The sequence below is a fragment of the Capricornis sumatraensis genome, chromosome 2, assembly GCF_032405125.1.
Source record: "Capricornis sumatraensis isolate serow.1 chromosome 2, serow.2, whole genome shotgun sequence".
NCBI lineage: Eukaryota > Metazoa > Chordata > Mammalia > Artiodactyla > Bovidae > Capricornis > Capricornis sumatraensis.
Genome location: NC_091070.1, coordinates 11,066,616 through 11,085,835, shown reverse-complemented (window position 1 = coordinate 11,085,835; position 19,220 = coordinate 11,066,616). Strand labels below are relative to the sequence as shown.

Below are 19,220 nucleotides of genomic sequence, written 5' to 3'. Positions count from 1 at the left end.
TGGGCCAGCTGTGCTGTAATTAAGTCCTTAGTCTCGTCTCTACTTCTAGCATCCATGAAAGTGCAGCCGGCTAAGGTGGTAACTGGTGAGAAGGGTAAGAATTCTCAGACTCTTCAATTCATGATATACTTTTGACAACAAAATAAGAAAACTGAATTGTCACGCAATAGTGCCAATTTAGGTCACTTATTGCAACATCCTTCTACATGATCCTATTATTCCTCCATCTGCATAAGATTTTGGTCTCTTCTAGCAAAGTGGGGAACAACTGAGAAGTAACAATAAAATAATTTCTAGGATGATGAGAAAGGAAAATGTTTCAAGAAAATAAGACCATCAAGATTCATTATGTATCTTAAATTTACATTTAAGTGACCCCATGGACTGTAGCCCACCAGGTTCCTCTGTCCATGGAACTTCCTAGGCAAAAATGCTGTTGTCGCCATGCCCTCCTTCAAGGAATCTTCCTGATTCAGGAGTTGAACCCATGTCTCCTGTGTCTCCTGCATTGTAGGCAGATTCATTACTGCTGAGCCACTGGGGAAGCCTTCTTAGATTTATAATAGGCTCCAGCAGACCCATATGGTATTTGCAAGAGAGAATGAAGGTTTTCTATTTAAAAATAAGGAAAATTTGTCTTTGTGGTTTGTAAGATATTTTAAAAGAAAAAACTCAGTTCTTACCAAAAGAAATCAATAGACCAAGATTGGATCCAACTGACCCCAACAGTATTACCAAAGATTAATCTACCCTTGGTAAGTTCTTTGCCTTTTACCATCAACTCTCAGAATCCTCTTCATTCCTTTAGTGCCAAATTTCTCCTTCCTGAGATGGGAGCCTTTGTAAACTGCTTATGTGGAGTCTGATATGAAGTCTGGTAGCTCATGAAATGCTTGTCCTATGCTGCCTTGTAAGATAAACCATGCTTTATACTCAGTCCTTTACATGGGTTAGTTGATGGTCATTTATTGAATGGAAAAATGAATGAAAGAAATGAGTGACTGGCCAAATGAATGTGATGTTATAGAGCGGGGACTAACCCAAAGGTAGGAAAGAGGAGAAATAAGAGAGATGAGGGAGGAAGGTAATTTACATATTTTAGTCAGTAAGCCAAAAGCAAACTGATTGAATAGACAATTTGCTCAACATACTGATTTACAAAACAACATATTTGCTTTTAAACTCTTTATATAGTTTCCAAACATACTGTTTTGCAAACTGGATGATTTATTAACATTTATTAAAATTAGAGAATTAATCATTTGGTAAACTCATGACTGGGCAAATATGTTCCTAAAGTTAGGCCCAAGTAAGTTATACTTTAGTAAGAAGCTAAAAGTAAGCACCTTATATTCTTGGAAAATTTAAAAAAAATAATGTTTGAGAAATAATCTCACAACTATTGTTTTAGTAGTTTGGAAATAATATGTGGTAGGCAAAGAATTGGATGAAGCACAAGCTGCAATCAAGATTGCTGGGAGAAATATTAAAAACCTCAGATATGCAGATGATACCACCTTAATGGCAGAAAGTCAAGAGAAATTAAAGAGCCTCTTGATGAAGGTGAAAGAGGAGAGTGAAAAAGCTGGCTTAAAACTCAACATTCAAAAAACTAAGATCATGGCATCCAGTCCCATCACTTCATGACAAAAAGAAGGGGAAACAATGGAAACAGTGACAAATTTTATTTTCTTGGGCTTCAGAATCACTGTGGATGGTGACTGTAGCCATGAAATTAAAAGATGCTTGCTCTTTGGAAGAAAAGCTATGACCAACCTAACGTATTATATTAAAAAGCAGAGACATTACTTTGCCTACAAAGGTCTGTCTATTCAAAGCTATGCTTTTTCCAGTAGTCATGTATGGATGTGAGGGCTGGACAATAGAAAAGGCTGACTGCCAAAGAATTGATGCCTTTGAATTGTGGTGTTGGAGAAGACTCTTGAGAGTCCCTCTGACAGCAAGGAGATCAAACCAGTCAATCTTAAAGGAAATCAACCCTGAATAGACATTGAAAGGACTGATGCTGAAGCTGACGTTCCAATGTTCTGGCCACCTAATGCAAAGAGTTGACTCACTGGTAAAGACCCTGATGCTGGGAAAGACTGAAAGCAGGAGGAGAAGGGATGACAGAGGGTGACATGGTTGGATGGCATTACCGACTCTATGGACATGAGTTTGAGCAAGCTCCAGGAAATGGTGATGGACAGGGAAGCCTGGAGTGCTGCAGTCCATGGGGCTGTAAAGAGTGAGCGACTGAACAGCAGCAAAGGCACAGAATACATGATGGTATGGGCAGAAAAGACGTGGAATTAACTCAGTGGAAATTAACAGGACTACATCCAACAGATGTGAAGGCAGAAGAAGACCAGACTTAAAGAGCACCTGGCAGATGGCTCAGGTCAGTATTTCTCGCCCATGACTGCCCACTGGAATCATCCGAGCAACTTTAAAAATTACTGGGTCCTATCCCAGGCCAACAGAATCTGGAGGCAGGAATGAGTTGAACTAAAACTATTAAATAAGAACTATAAATCTAAATTCCTCAGATGCTAAACTTGAAATAATTACACTGAATTTTGGAAGTAAAATGTATATAACACACAGTGCCAAGACACATGGCCTATGCGACAAAACTAGGACCAGAATGCAAATGTCTCAATTAATGAGCCAAATATTTCTAGCCTGTATATTGCTCTTGTGACCGGTAAAGGCAGTGCACACATAACGGAGGAATAATTGTTTTAAATTAGACAAGGACTTTCCCATCCTTTACCTCATCTGATCATCTCAGCAAATCTGTGACACAACAGGGTAAGTATTGGGCCCACTTCATGGATCATAGAAATTGGGATAAGAGGGGTTATGTGAGTTGTCCATGTGAAAGTGCCAGGACTCACAAACAGGTCCTTTAACTCTCAGGGCACCAAATCATAATCATTCTCTGAGAAATCTGGAGATCACTCTTTCAGTCAACTCCATATCTGGGAACAAATACACTCTTCTTCAAGGAAAAAATAATGTCTAATGTAACAGGGTATTACAAAGCAAAACATGTTCTGAATTAGAAGTGATAGGGAAAGCCAAAAACAGTTTAAGTTCTCTAAAAGGATATGAAGGAAGTACTTCATGGAATCCAGGTGCTTTAAGTCAGTGAGTCCATCTTTAATGTGTTTTAAACTATCTGGTTAAAGTCTGATGACAATGAAACAAGTCAAGGATGTGTTTTATTGACCTCTGCTATGGATTTAGGTAGACAGCGAGGTGCTAATAGAGAAAAACATTGAAGAAGCTCCAGAAAATCACTGATGGAACACCAACTACGCAAAATAATTAAGAACAGAGCCTAAAGAGAATAATGAGGGAAGGGCTATTTTGATGGTTTGGTCTTTTACTGTTTGATGTTCAAATATAATGCATTTGGGGCAATGAGAGGATAAAATCATTCACTAATGTTAAATAATTAACACAAGACTACTTTGGATATTTATATTAATGGTGCTAATAGTGACAGTTTATACTCTCTCCAGCCTTTCATCTGAGATCAAAGTTTGTTAAAAGCCCTAAACAAACTTTACAAACAGTTGTGTAAGTGGAATTAGAGTATAAAATAAAAACCATGGATGGAGGCATTTAATATCACTGGGCAAGCTCAAGACAGAACTAGCAATGCAACCTGGGGCATGCCGACTCTCTTCTTCAGCATTCATAAGGCAGAAAACTAGATCAAAGCTGGTTTATTAGACCCCACTTACCATCAGGTTGAGGGCATATTTCAGCAATTTTAAATATGGTTCAAGAATGTCAGTGTTGTATTTGTGACTCTCTACTTCTTGACGTGCTCAAGGTAAATACAGGATCTGGTCGTTAATTCTCCTCCTCTTCACTTTGTATCATTCACTAGATATTTACTTAAAAAGCATTCCTCACTCATGTCATTACTCTCAATAGTCACAAGTAGAGTATATGGAATGGAAAGAACATGGAGCCACTAATCAGGATGCTTGAATTCTATCTAGCCCTAATTTTGCCACACTTGGCTATTCATAAACTCCTATGGCCTCAGACTTCTTATTTATAGGTCGAGTGGTTTTGATGAGGGTCTCTAAGCATCCTTCCACTTGTAATAGTCCCTAAAATATGAGATCCAGGGCAGCAGGGACCTAATCTGCTATACGCCCCAGGACACAACTGAATGGCATGGATTCAACAGGTATCTATAAAATACATTTACATGATTCAGTTCAGTTCAGTCGCTCAGTCGTGTCTGACTCTTTGCGACCCCATGAACCGCAGCACGCCAGGCCTCCCTGTCCATCACCAATGCCCGGAGTTCACTCAAACCCATGTCCATCGAGTCGGTGATGCCATCCAACCATCTCATCCTCTGTCGTCCCCTTCTCCTCCAGCCCTCAATCTTTCCCAGCATCAGGGTCTTTTCAAATGAGTCAGCTCTTCGCATCAGGTTGACAAAATACTGGAGTTTCAGCCTCAACATCAGTCCTTCCAATGAACACCCAGGACTGACCTCCTTTAGGATGGACTGGTCGGATCTCCTTGCAGTCCAAGGGACTCTCAAGAGTCTTCTCCAACAGTTTAAAAGCATCAATTCTTTGGCACTCAGCTGTCTTTATAGTCCAACTCTCATATCCATACATGACTACTGGAAAAACCATAGCCTTGACTAGACGGACCTTTGTTGACATAGTAATGTCTTTACTTTTTAATATGCTATCTGGGTTGGTCATAACTTTCCTTCCAAGGAGTAAGCGTCTTTTAATTTCATGGCTGCAATCACCATCTGCAGTGATTTTGGAGCCCCCCAAAATAAAGTCAGCCAATGTTTCTCCTGTTTCCCCTGTTTCCCCATCTATTTGCCATGAAGTGATGGGATCAGATGCCATGATCTTAGTTTTCTGAATGTTGAGCTTTAAGCCAACTTTTTCACTCTCCACTTTCACTTTCATCAAGAGGCTTTTGAGTTCCTCTTCACTTTCTGCCATAAGGGTGGTGTCATCTACATACCTGAGGTTATTGATATTTCTCCCAGCAATCTTGATTCCAGTTTGTGCTTCATCCAGCCCAGCATTTCTTATGATGTACTCTGCATATAAGTTAAATAAGCAGGGTGACACCATACAGCCTTGACGTACTCCTTTTCCTATTTGGAACCAGTCTGTTGTTCCAAGTCCAGTTCTAACTGTTGCTTCCTGACCTGCATACAGATTTCCCAAGAGGCAGGTAGTAAATTGTTTGAAAGCAACTTTTCATAGGGTAGAAATTTGTGAAGATTAATTCTTTAATTCCTTCTAGATTAGACTTCCTTTGTAGCTCAGTCAGCAAAGAGTCTGTATGCAATGCAGGAGATCTGGGTTCAATCCCTGGGTCAGGAAGATCCCCTGGAGAATGAAATGGCAACCCAATCCAGTATTCTTGCCTGGGAAATCCCATGGACAGAGGAGCTTGGCAGGTTACAGTCCATGGGGTCGCAACAGTCAGACACAACTGAGCCACTAAGCACGACAACACAGACTAGACTAGATAAAAGACTTTCTAAAACATCACCTATTGCAACACACTCATTAAAAGAACGAGACAAAGAAAGAAATGTAGAGGGGTTAAACAACTTGCCCAGAGTTACGTGCCTGATTATCAGGGAGGAAATGACCAGAATCTACCATTTTTGACTACATCAGATACTGTTTTACTGTATCCCTTTCTATCATTTTAAACTAGGCATATAACAAGTTTCAGCTGAAATCTGTATGCAATTGGTTAAAATTAGATACACAAAATGAAAATGCCCAAATCAGCTTTTCATGTAAAGGCTGCTTCCTAAATGTATGTGACAGACACTACTCCCACAAACTATATATTAAGGGTATAATACCAATATTTCATTTTATAGTTAGGATAGATCTTTAAAAAATGTAATACACTATTATTCTGAGATTTCACCCAGATATGCTCTCTTAAAGAGAAAAGAAGACATTTCATATATGCATTATGTTTTTCAGAAAGATAGTTCAGAAAGTGTTTTATAGTATACACTCTTAGTATCTTCACAATACAAAGCAAGAGCTTTCACTCAGAGAATGCACTGTTATTGGCAGTGTTTTTAACAGGACTATAAAACACATTACCAAGCAAGCAGTTGGGCATCCTGACTACTTCTCAGCACCAACTATGAAGCTGTCAGTCTGACTTCTAAACACTGAGCAATTCAATAATCCTAAGTTCATCTGCTGGTGAAGCTGCATTCATTATGTGATTTCTCAATGATACTTTTCCTATGTCACTGCATTTATGAAAAGTTTGACAGGGCTATGAGATCTGCAGACTGAAGGAAGTCTTAGACTTTTAAACTGGTCATCACCTTTTGCCACAAGGTTTGCAACTCTGTATAAAACAGCCCGCTTGTTTCAGCAGCACTTTCATTTGAACATAAGCACAGTCATGTTTTTGAAATTTAACCCTTTGATGCTGACCCCATTATTGGAAAACATACACATCTTAATACTAATGCAGAATACGGGCTCTGTGTTTGGGGACAAGGTGGTGAAAGGAGAATGTCTAGATTGTTTCAACCAAGATCCCTCATGAGAGATTCATGAGGATATTTCCGTTTGCCCTCGATGCGAATATACAGAAGGTAGACGAACATTAGAGCAGTGGGAAACTTGGCAGAACGGGCTAGGACAGGGTTTGTGCAAAACCTTTTTCCGGTTTCAGTTTGAATGGGTTCCCAGGAAGTGTCAAGTTTGAACAAATCCAAAATTTTACAATGTAGCTCGGCCAGAACTGCTGAGATTCACCTGATTCTGGGTCAAAACCGTACAGAGCACACTGCGTTTTATTTGGGGTAAAGCCAATTTGACTGAACCTTTCAGGCAACTTCAATGACAGGCTTATAGCCTTGGCAAAACCAAAAATTGAACCTAGCTTGATCTTTGGTTCTGAAACAGCAAGTTCTGGCTTTATAAAGAGATAAAGGCAAGTCCTACTCAGCTTCAAGATTCTGACAAATACTTAGAAGAGGCACTGCAGATAATTAACCATTATTTGGCCACATTTACATACTCAAGTCAGTAATTTCCTGAGCTAAACCGGGACACTTCAGTCAGTACATTAACTCTATTGGGCCCCTATACTCCTAAGTGCCTGAGAGCTGAATCTGGCGTCCTAACAGAGAATAATGGTTCTTCTTCAACAACTTAAGTGCCTGTGGAGTAGCTTGAAGCACAGGTAGCGCTGGACCCACAGTGTGAAGGCTTCCCAGGTGGTGCTAGTGGTGAAGCATCCGCCTGCCAATGCAGGAGACGCAAGAGATGCGGTTCCACCCCTGGTTGGGCGATCCCCTGGAACAGGAAATGGCAAAACTCTCCAGAATTCTTGCCTACAGTGTATGGGGTCTCAAAGAGTCAGACACAACCAAGTGAGCACACACACACCACAGTGTGAAGGAAAGAAAATTGAAAGTAAATACCCAACAACAGTAGACGAGTGAAGTCAGAGTCCACAGCATCACGTGGTCATTTCCAGAGACATGCTGGCAAAGTCTCACACTCATGACCATCAAGATCTTGAAGATCAACTGGTGTGCATTGTTCAAGTCTGGTATCACTAAAACTGGCTGAATGAATCCTTTGGAGATGTGCAGAAGGCTCTAATAGATTTTTAAAAGTAGAAATCATATTTCTAAGAGATTTCCTGTGTCTTGCATTTTTTCTCAGATAGGCAAATTTGTGCATGTTTTTTTCCATAGAAGCTACAGGTTAGGATATATCCTATAAATCATCCTATCTCTGTGTAAATATACCCTAAAAATATAGGAAACTTAGGTTGTTTTATGCAACTTTGATTTAAGAAGTTGATTAAACACTGGTAATTACAATCACACAATTACACATTTGCTCTAAGTCAGTGCTTTTCAAAGTTTGATGATATCCTCTCTAAATAATTATTTAAACTGTGTATATCCCTTATTTGTCCCCCCTTTCTTACATAAGTTTTTAAGCTGTCAAAATGTTTTTATCATAAGTTTAGGAAGTTGTAAAGGATGAAAATTCTGGAATGTAGTAAATATTGTCATTTTCAAATAAAACTTTTATATTACTCATATTAACTTGTCTAGTGAACTTTATTTTTATTTAAAAAAAAAAACACTTATTAATTTATTTGGCTGTGCTGGGTCTTAGATGAGGCATGTGGGATCTAGTTCCCTAACAAGAGGTCGAACATGGGCCCCAGCACCGGGAGTGCTGAAGAGTTAGTCACAGGACCAGCAGAGAAGTTCCTCCAGTGAACTTCAGATCTCATTAATTTCTTACCACCACTTATCCATTTACAAAATAACTAAATAGTATCCTCTTTAAAAGACAGATTTTATACGATTTCTTTTCACTTTGATTTCAACTCTGTTTTTCCTCACAGATTTTTATCCTAATATACAATACCTTCATCCTTCCAGGACTTCTGGTTATCCTACACACTTCATCCTTCTCTGTAACAGAAATGCACATACACAGAAAGAAGAACTGATTTTTAAAACTCTCTGTGACCAAAATGCTCAAAGTGTTACACATTATTATGGATTCAATTATCATACATTTGACATTATATATATTAAATTTCTTAGAAAAAATTAAATGCAAAATGTTAAAAAAAAACCCTATGGCTTCCAAATGTATATCTCTTACTGGGATGGATATAACTCCTCCTTCTGCACTCAATTAGCCTATGTATCTAAGGGTAAATGCTAATTTTGTTTTCAGTAAGACAAGGTTTCATTTCTATTTCTGTTTTCTGTTCCTATAGGTTTATTCACAGAGAAATCTTGTTCACGTAGAAAAGTACATGAGAATGAAAGCAGTTGTGTTATAACAATGTTACTCAATTTCTTGAAAGCCTTCGTAGTTTCATGGCAAAGATTACATGGCAATCTGTCATCAAAAATTAATTTTAATGATCTACCATCTCGATTAGGTCTTCTTTCAATGTGTTGAAAGCAAAGAATTAGAAACCACTTGACTTGCCAAAGAATTGTAATGTAGTTATTAGAGTCATTCGCTTTCTGTTTCTGGAAAGTATATCTAAAAGGCTTTATTTACCAAGACTAGTCAAATGACTATAACTGTTCTTTTTTTACATAGAGATATTTCATTGAACTTAACATATGCAAAAAATAAAAACCTTGTTAATTTCAATACCATTCTGTCAGTACAACATTTTAATATATTCATTTTACCTCAGTATTAAATATACTTGCATCCAAACCTTACAGCTGCAGACTGGCAAAGCCAGTTCTCACTGTCAAACCAATCAGCCAAATCAGCCTTACTTTCTGGCAAAAAACAAATTTGACCTCATTTTTCAATTTTACATATTGTGTTAATGTGTCCTTGTGACAACCATCTCACTTTTCAATCATAATTCTAAGATAGATAGACAGATAAGGAATGGAGCCAGGCCAGAGTTTGTCACCTGGATGAATTAAGACACTGGCTTTCAACGATTTCTTTTCAACACTTCTTAACTTTGTTTTCTGGAGCTATACAGTCTCTGATTATAGCAGGGCGGTGGAAGAGGTGAGGTCATTAAATAAAATTGTCTTTACTCCGCCCCAACATCAATCAACGATACACGTCAATTTCAGAACAACTCAATCTCAACAGCCCATATATCTAACACAACTCTTTGTTCTTATCAAAAATGTATGCATGACCAAGAAGGAAAAGTGAAAAAGGAAATGGCAACCCACTCCAGTATTCTTGCCTGGAAAAGCCCATGGATGGGGAGCCTGGTAGGCTACAGTCCATGGGGTTGCAAAGAGTTGGACATGACTGAGCGACTTCACTTCACTTCAAGGACAAGAAGCTTTACTTTAGTGATTTGATTAAAGGAGCACATGAAGGCACCCAAATCATAAATTGTCCCTTCTCTGGCACCCTAAAGAGCCTGGGGCATTTGCCATCAAGGGAGAAGGCAGTTTTTCTTTGGAGAAGTGGGAGAAGGTGGGTTATGAAAAGTAAGAGGGCTTTCTCAAGCAGAGCTATTTTAAGAGTGCAGGCAGAAGCTGAGGATAAAACTGATTCTCTTAAACATTCTTGTGTCTTATGTCTGATTACCCCTTCAAAGATCTTTGTGTACTCCTGGGAGTGAGCCGCTGGAAGACCATGCTCCAACTCACCAGCTCTCTTTGAAATTACTGTCAATAACAGCATTAATCATTTTGCTATAAAAAGAAAAGAAAAAGAAAAGGACAGCTAACATGTTTCTGTTTTCTTTGCTTTTTGGTGAAATGTCATAGATACAAATGAGTACATAAAACATATACATAAAGGAAAATGACAATTTTTGTGGCTTTAATTAGTATTTCTTTGATTACGAATGAAGCGGAATATATTCTTACATAATTTTTTCAACTGAAATGCTTGCTCATGCCTTTTACCCTTTTTCTTTAAATCTGAGTTGTTTATTCTTTTCTAATTGCTTTGTTGAGCAATAAGATTTGTACACAAATTGATTTGGACATACACTGCTTGTCAGTTATATCTTCTGCTACAAATAAATTCTAAGCGTGGATTGCTTTTAATTCTTTTTATGTTGTCTCTTTGATTTATGGAAGTTCTTAATTTTGATGTGGTCACATCAGTTGTTTCCTTTCTCATCTCTATTTTCAGCAACTCTCTCCTCCTAGAAATCTTCCAAAGTCCTAAGATCATGAAGATAGCAAACTATACTGTGTTTCAAAGTTTTACAGTTTTACAATTCACATTTAGGCTTTCAACCACTTTTGCATCTGAGATAGGGGTTCAATTTCATTTGTTTCATATGATCTATTAAAAAGTTCACCCTTATTCCCCTGATAGTGATGAGCAGTGTGTCAGACATCAAGTTCCTGGGAATAAAATTTGTTTTTGGATTCTCTGTATGATAACATTGACCTATTTATATATTCCTGTGTCAAGACTATACTATCATAATTTCAGTAGCTTTAATAAGGTTTTATATAAATATATTCATTGCAAGGACTGATGCTGAAACTAAAACTCCAATACTTTGGCTACCTGATGCAAATAACTGACTCATTTGAAAAGACCCTGATGCTGGGAAAGATTGAAGGTGGGAGAAGGGGACGACAGAGGATGAGATGGTTGGATGGCATCATCAACTCAATGGACATGAGTCTGAGTCAGCTCTGGGAGCTGGTGATGGACAGGGACGCCTGGTGTGCTGCAGTCCATGGGGTCGCAGAGTCAGACATGATTGAGCAACTGGACTAAACTGATACATACATGGGAAACTGTGTCAAATTTTATTTTGGGGGCTCCAAAATCACTGCAGATGGTGACTGCAGCTATGAAATTAAAAGACGCTTACTCCTTGGAAGAAAAGTTATGACGAACCTAGATAGCATATTGAAAAGCAGAGACATTACTTTGCCAAAAAAGGCCCATCTAATCAAGGCTATGGTTTTTCCAGTGGTCATGTATGGATGTGAGAGTTGGACTATGAAGAAAGCTGAGCGCCAAAGAATTGATGCTTTTGAACTGTGGTGTTGGAGAACACTCTTGAGAGTCCCTTGGACTACAAGGAGATCCAATCAGTCCATTCTGAAGGAGAGCAGCCCTAGGATTTCTTCGGAAGGAATGATGCTGAAGCTGAAACTCCAGTACTTTGGCCACCTCATGCGAAGAGTTGACTCATTGGAAAAGACTCTGATGCTGGGAGGGATTGGGGGCAGGAGGAAAAGGGGATGACTGAGGATGAGATGGCTGGATGGCATCACTGACTCGATGGAAGTGAGTCTGAGTGAACTCCGGGAGTTGGTGATGGACAGGGAGGCCTGGCGTGCTGCGACTCATGGGTCACAAAGAGTCGGACACGACTGAGCGACTGAAATGAACTGAACTGAACTGAAAATATGTTTATATCTGATTGTATAAACTGATATATTTTAAATATATATATCACTTCCCTTGTGGCTCAGTTGGTAAAGAATCTGCCTGCAATTCAAGAGACCCTGGTTCAATTCCTGGGTTTGGAACATCCCTGGAGAAAGGAAAGGCTACCCACTCCAGTATTCTGGCCTGGAGGATTCCATGGACTGTATAGACCATGGGGTCACAAAGAGTTGGACACAACTGAGCACCTTTCACTTTCATATATGTTAGGAAAACACCCCCACCTTATTCTTTTTCAGAAGTATCTATTCTAGAGTGTCCTCCTATAAAGGACTGAATTTTTGGTTACATATTTTCCTGCATATTTTGCAGTCTTTGTTATTTTTGTATTGATATATTGCTTTTAATTACCTTGTCTTAGGAATTTTTGCTGGAGTTGGAAGTAAAATGGGCTTTCATATAGTTGTTTTTATCAAACTTGTTAAACTCTATTTCTCATAATTTAACTACAAATTCCTAGAGCTTTTTATATGAACAATACTATTATTTGCAAACAATGATAGTTTTACAGCTCGGGCTAATACCACCAAGACAGTGTATAATACAAACTGCACAATGGGGCACCCTTTGCTTATTCCTGGTCTTAAGGAGGAAATTTTAAAATGTAAGGTGAGGTTTGCCATGGAATTTTTTTTTCACATGGCCTTTATCAGATTAAGGAGGTTCCCTTCTATTCTTAGTTTGCTAAATGGCTTATGAAGATGATAATGATATCAAAGGAATGCATGCTAAGTCGCTTTAGTGTCTGACTCTTTGCAACTCTAAGGACTCCTCTGTCCTTGGGATTCTCCAGGCAAGAGTGCTGGAGTAGGTTGCCATCTCCTCCTCCCAAGGAGCTTCCTGACCCAGGGATCAAACCTGCATCTCTTATGTCTCCTGCATTGGCAGGTCGGTTCTTTACCACTAGCACCATCTGGGAAGCCCAATTAAAGGAATAAATTCATCTTCTTATTCATCTATTGAGATGACCTTATTAATTTCCCCTTAATCGGTTTGAATTGTAATTTTTTTTTAATATTAAACCAACTCAAGTCCTGGAATAAACTCAATTGATAAATTGGTAATTTGTCAGTGTTTTATGATTAATTATCCTTTTCATACATTCCAGGATTTATTCTGCTAATATTTTGTGTATAATATTTTTGTATCCATGCTAATTTGTGAATAATTTCTGAATTTCCATATTTGTACATTCTGTCTGATTTTAACTCAAGGGTTATACCCATTCCTACCGAGTTGAGCATGTTTCTTTTCTACTATAATTTATTTTTTGACCTTTGAGTTGTTTAGAATTTTACTTTGAAATTTCCAAAAGTTGATGGCTTATTTGGTTCTTTATGAATCTTAAAACTAGTTATAATCATGTCACTAAATTCTGCTGCACAGAAATGATACGTGCAAATTCTAGTTTTCACTAAAGGCAAGCTACATACATGCTTTCCCTTTCTTTCATCTAGTTACAACACAAATCTAAGGACTGGAGCGGAACCAGAAATCTTAGATTAGGAGGGTAAAGGAATATACTGAAGATGGCAGAGCAAAACAGCAAAAGAAGCCTGAGTTTCTGACACCCTACCTGCCATGGACACAGTATATTTGGACTGCTACACAAGAGCGAAACTAATTTCTCTCTTACTTTACCCGTAATTAGTTTTGGATTTCTTTTAACTGAGGTCATGAAAACTCTAACTAATACAAAAGTATGAGAATCTAAATTATCATGGCATTTATGGAAATGAAAATAAAGACAGATTTGAGGGGTGATATGAAAAACGGACTTTATATATCCAAGTTCGCTTCCCCCTTCCCTTTCGTTTCCCAAAAGTGAGTCTTGGCTGTATCGCCTGGGCCTCTTCTTTGCCCTCCACCTCCCACTTACCAAGCGTCCTAACTCCTTTCCAGAAATACTGGCACTCTCTTGAACTCTGCCTTTCTGGCACCACACTGCCCCAATTCCCAATTTTCCGAGCACATCCCTAAAGCTCTATGATCTCCACATACACTTCCCCTTTCCCTACTTGCAGCCTGTCACTACTGCACTCCAGCTGTACTCCTGTGCACACGTTCACCATGCCACAATCCCTGATTAGAAAGCATTAACACTCCCTATAGGGTTAATAGCTGTGTTACCAGCTCTCACCTCCAGACCTTGTAATGCCAATGACAGAGAATGAATAGCAATCACAGTAATTCTTTCCAAAGGAGGAGCCCAGAATCCTTCCCAACGGAAAGTTTCAATAGTCAGTACTATGCCCATCAGTAGGAACCGGCACTCGGGTAGAAACCCGCTTGTATGCCTGATCAGTTCAGTCACTCAGTTGTGTCCGACTCTTTGCGACTCCATGGACTGCAGCACGACAGCTTCCCTATCCATCATCAACTCCCGGAGCTTACTCAAACTCATGTCCATCAAGCTGTTGACACCATCCAACCATCTCATCCTCTGTAGTCCCCTTCTCCTCCCACCCTCAATCTTGCCAAGCATCAGGGTCTTTTCCAATGAGTCAGTTCTTCACATCAGGTGGCCAAGGTATTGGAGTTTCAGCTTCAGCATCAGTCCTTACAATGAATATTCAGGACTGATTTCCTTTAGGATGGACTGGTTGGATCTCCTTGCTGTCCAAGGGACTCTCAAGAGTCTTCTCCAACATACTGAACTTCTCCAACTTCTTGCATACAGTTCAAAAGCATCAATTCTTTGGTGCTCAGCTTTCTTGATAGTCCAACTCTCACATCCATACATGACCACTGGAAAAACCATAGCTTTGACTAGACAGAACTTTGTTGGCAAAGTAATGTCTCTGCTTTTTAATATGCTATCTAGGTTCGTCATAACTTTTCTTCCAAGGAGTAAGCATCTTTTAATTTCATGGCTGCAGTCACCAACTGCAGTGATTTTGGAGCCCCCCAAAATAAAGTCTGACACTGTTTCCTCATCTGTTTCCTATGATGGGACCAGATGCCATGATCTTCATTTACTAAATGTTGAGTTTTAAGCCAGTTTTTTCACTCTTCTCTTTCACTTTCATCAAGGGGCTCTTTAGTTTTTTCGCCCTCTGCCATAAGGGTGGTGTCATCTGCATATCTGAGGTTATTGATATTTCTCCCGCCAATCTTGATTCCAGCTTGTGCTTCATTCAGCCTGGCATTTCTCATGATGTACTCTGCATATAAGTTAAATAAGCAGGGTGACAATATACAGCCTTGACGTACTCCTTTCCTGACTTGGAACAAGTCTGTTATTCCATGTGCAGTTCTAACTGTTGCTTCTTGACCTCCATACAGATTTCTCAGGAGGCAGGTCAGGTGGTCTGGTATTCGCATCTCTTTCAGAATTTTCCACAGTTTGTTGTGATCCACACAGTCAAAGGCTTTGGCATAGTCAATGAGTTGGACACGACTGAGTAACTGAACTGAACTGAACTATTTTTCTGGAACTCGGTCTTTCGCTGATCCAACGGATGTTGGCAATTTGATCTCTAGGTCCTCTGCCTTTTCTAAATCCAGCTTGAACATCTGGAAGTTTATGGTTCAGGTACTGTTGAAGCCTGGCTTGGATAATTTTGAGCATTACTTTACTAACGTGTGAGATGGGTGCAATTGTGCAGTAGTTTGAACATTCTTTGGCACTGCCTTTCTTTGGGATTAGAATGAAAACTGACCTTTTCTAGTCCTGTGGCCACTGCTGAGTGTTCCAAATGTGCTGGCATATTGAGTGCAGCAGTTTAACTGCATCATCTTTGAGGATCTGAAATATCCTGTATGCCTGATATCAAATCTAAACTCCTCGGTTTGTATTTCAAAACTCCAAAATGTCTATCATTGTCTTAAAGTTTTATAGCTAATGCGTCTATAAAAAAAAAAAATCTGTGAAAGCCTTTGAAATGGAACAAAAAGTTACTGCTTATCTGCAATGAAAAACTAGTTTTTGCCTAGCAGATCCTTCTGGGTTTTTGATTCAAAGGGATCTCTATATCAGTCATTGTTTGATATATTTATAATTTGCTATGCAAATGATTCTTGTAGACAGACATGAAATAAATTTTATGTGCAGGGAGGTTCAATTGATTTCCTTCCTCTACCATGGAAGAAGCCAGTTTTGCTTCTATTTTAAATTCACTGCAGTACTCTAGTGCTCTTTGAATGTTCCTTTACATGAGTAACATCTAGCTCATTCTCTCATTTAAATTAGTGAGTTAAACTCATTTGTCATGAGTTCATTTTATATTTCTATGAGTCATGATTTCATGAATTTGCCTTTAAATTTTTTTTAAATATCCTTCTAACAAACTCTTGTTTTCATTATTGCCTTTAAACTTTGATTTCATCCCCAATATACAATTTCTTCTCTGGCTTTCTTCCTGATACTACTGATTCTTCCCATTTCAGGGATGAATCTAATCTCCACCATGACCTCAAACTACAAAAGCTATGCTTTTCCATGAAGAACCTAGACTGCAATGATGTCAATTTATTTTACAATTATAGTTTTTTGTAATGCCTTCTACAAAATGCACTGTTTCATTGACATGTTGTAGACACTGCATATTTATCTTACATCATTAATTTATATGTAAGTAACTTCTCTCCTTAATTAGAGTGCAAGCTCCTTGAGAGAAACTGATCACAATTCATTTTCCTTTTCTCCTCTTCACTTTCTACCGTAGAACGTGCCCAAGAAATATCCACTAGTGAGTCCCATCCATGGCTCAAGGCTCTCAACCACGATTTCTTTCAGGTTAATCACTTAACTTTATTTAGGTAACCAACCAACTATGCTTTGGCTGAAGGTGGTTCCTTCCTAGAAAAAATCATGCTAAACTTTAATGAAGATCATTGGAGCTTCGTGAAACACCAAATAAAGTGTGGTACTAATCAGAAAGTCTAGAGAAAAAATAATAAATTGATATGCTTCTAGGTACTTTCCCCCTTGATTATCAGTACTGTGTATACCTATACTCTTACGAACAGTCCATGTGAGGGTTATACACATTCAGTTCAACATTCATTCTCTGATTCTACAAATGTTTATTGATTTTCAACTATATGTTAGAAATTTTTTGCAGGCCTTGGCGATTCATTTGTAAATAAAATGTAATTTGTAATCCAAGACGCTTACTTGCTAGTGAAGAAGGAAGAGGGAAGGATAAGAAAAGAGGAGGAAAATAGAAACAACTGTGACCTAAGCATATAGATAACTGGTGACAGGCCAAATTAAGTTGCTCTTATTTTCAGGAATTATATACATTGAACCTTTAAAATTAATTTAATATAAGTACAATAATGGAATAATGAAATTCAAATTTTGTCGATCTGTATCACCAGAATACACATCCTACATTCAATGTCTTACATACCCTAACACCAACTAAACCAAATGAGAGGCCACCAATATTTTTCTACTGCTTAACTGCTGAGTTGTGAGAGAATAATAAATGGTCTTGAGACTGCTGCCAGCATATTTGATTTTATGAACTATAAAATATTTTACCAGTTGAATAGTCTACCAAGTATATTAAATCTGCTCCTTATAATGCTATATGAAGTAAAAGGATTTCATAACATTTGAGCATTAATGTTATTACTGAGCATTTTCATTTTTATGGTTTTACTTATGATAATTATTTCAAATTAAAATCATCTTGAGAAAACTGCCACTGTTTAAGAAAAAAAAAAACCTAGTTCATTTAACCAGTTTTATTTTTCTCATGATGACTTTTTATTCTTACCTTTATTCCTAGAGGAACCCTTAGAATAAAGCATTTAAGATTTTATACCATAGCACTCTGTTAGTAAAGAGATTATGGAAATAAAAAAGACCAGCAAATACTAATAAATTTTACAGGCTTAATGTTGTATGTTGACATATTGGTATAATTAAAATGATTCAAAAAGAAATAAAAAGCAATCATATAATGATAACCTAACAGTTGTTTATTCCTAAATATCATCACATATATTTTTCTCTTAATTCTACCAATAATCTGATAAAACAAGTTTAATTATATTCATTTTTACAGATGAAGGAATCAAGAAACAAGTGGTTCACTAAATGTGTAAGCGGCATTTCGTATGCTACACCCAGGCCCTCAAACTTTCTGCTTTTGTTCATACTTTTATAAAGAACATTTGATTTATAAGCCAAATCCTATTGGCAAGACACTTTCAAAGGGTAAGCAAAATATATGTAGAGGAACACTAAACATTTTATTCACTTACAGTGTCATCATACTAAAACTGAAAAAATCAAGTGTACTTTCCAAATGGCTCAGTTAAAACTAAGGAATAGATTATTTACTCACTACGGTCTAGATGCTGTCTATCAAAATCACTTGCTTACATAGGACTAAAATGTGCTCTATTAGCATCTTTCCTTTCCTCATACAAATTAAATATTTTATTCTTTATTAGGAGAAGGCACCGGCGACCCACTCCAGTACTCTTGGCTGGAAAATCCCATGGACAGAGGAGCCTGGTAGGGTATAGTCCATGGGGTCGCTAAGAGTCGGACACGACTGAGCCACTTCAATTTCACTTTTCACTTTCATGCATTGGAGAAGGAAATGGCAAACCTACTCCAGTGTTTTTGCCTGGAGAATCCCAGGGACGGAGGAGCCTGGTGGGCTGCCATCTATGGGGTTGCACAGAGTTGGACATGACTGACGCGACTTAGCAGCAGCAGCATTGTTTATTAACGTTATTGTTTAAAAGCTTATGTTTTGCCTTCTCATGAAAAACATTAAAAGAATGACTAGTCCCAAGTCACTCAATATTTTGCATTTTTTCAAAGTTTTTAACACAAAATATACATTTCCAAGTATTTACATCACATTCTGTATATAGCTTTAAATATCTCCCTCTCTATATATTTACTTTTGAACATATGACCCTTTATGGCTGGAACAATGTCTCATTGTAGATAGTACCATAATTTACTCTACCATTCTTTCAATTCGTGTGGCTTTATCATGCGAATGTTTATTTATAAAACCATGTTTTTTTTAAAAAATTGCAGAATCGGGTGATATCACAGCCCCAGTTCTTCTCCAACAAGTCACCATGATGAGATTCGTTTGCTTCTGTTCTTTTTTCAGACACCTATCACCACGTTATCATGAAAGTACACATGTCATTTTATATCTTAAATTTGCTTCCATTTAACATTATATAATAAGCCTTTTCCATAATCATTGTATCATGTTGGGCAGAATTTTGCACTTTATCTAACCATTACTTTATTGCTAAACAATGTTT

The 19,220-nt window shown here is 38.0% G+C and overlaps 1 protein-coding gene across 1 annotated transcript in view; it reads right to left on the bottom strand.

The window, feature by feature from the left end:
- The window catches only part of CEP128 (centrosomal protein 128), a 441,766-nt gene that overhangs the window by 49,426 nt on the left and 373,120 nt on the right, over positions 1-19,220 (bottom strand). The gene's annotated exons all lie outside the window — the stretch shown is intronic.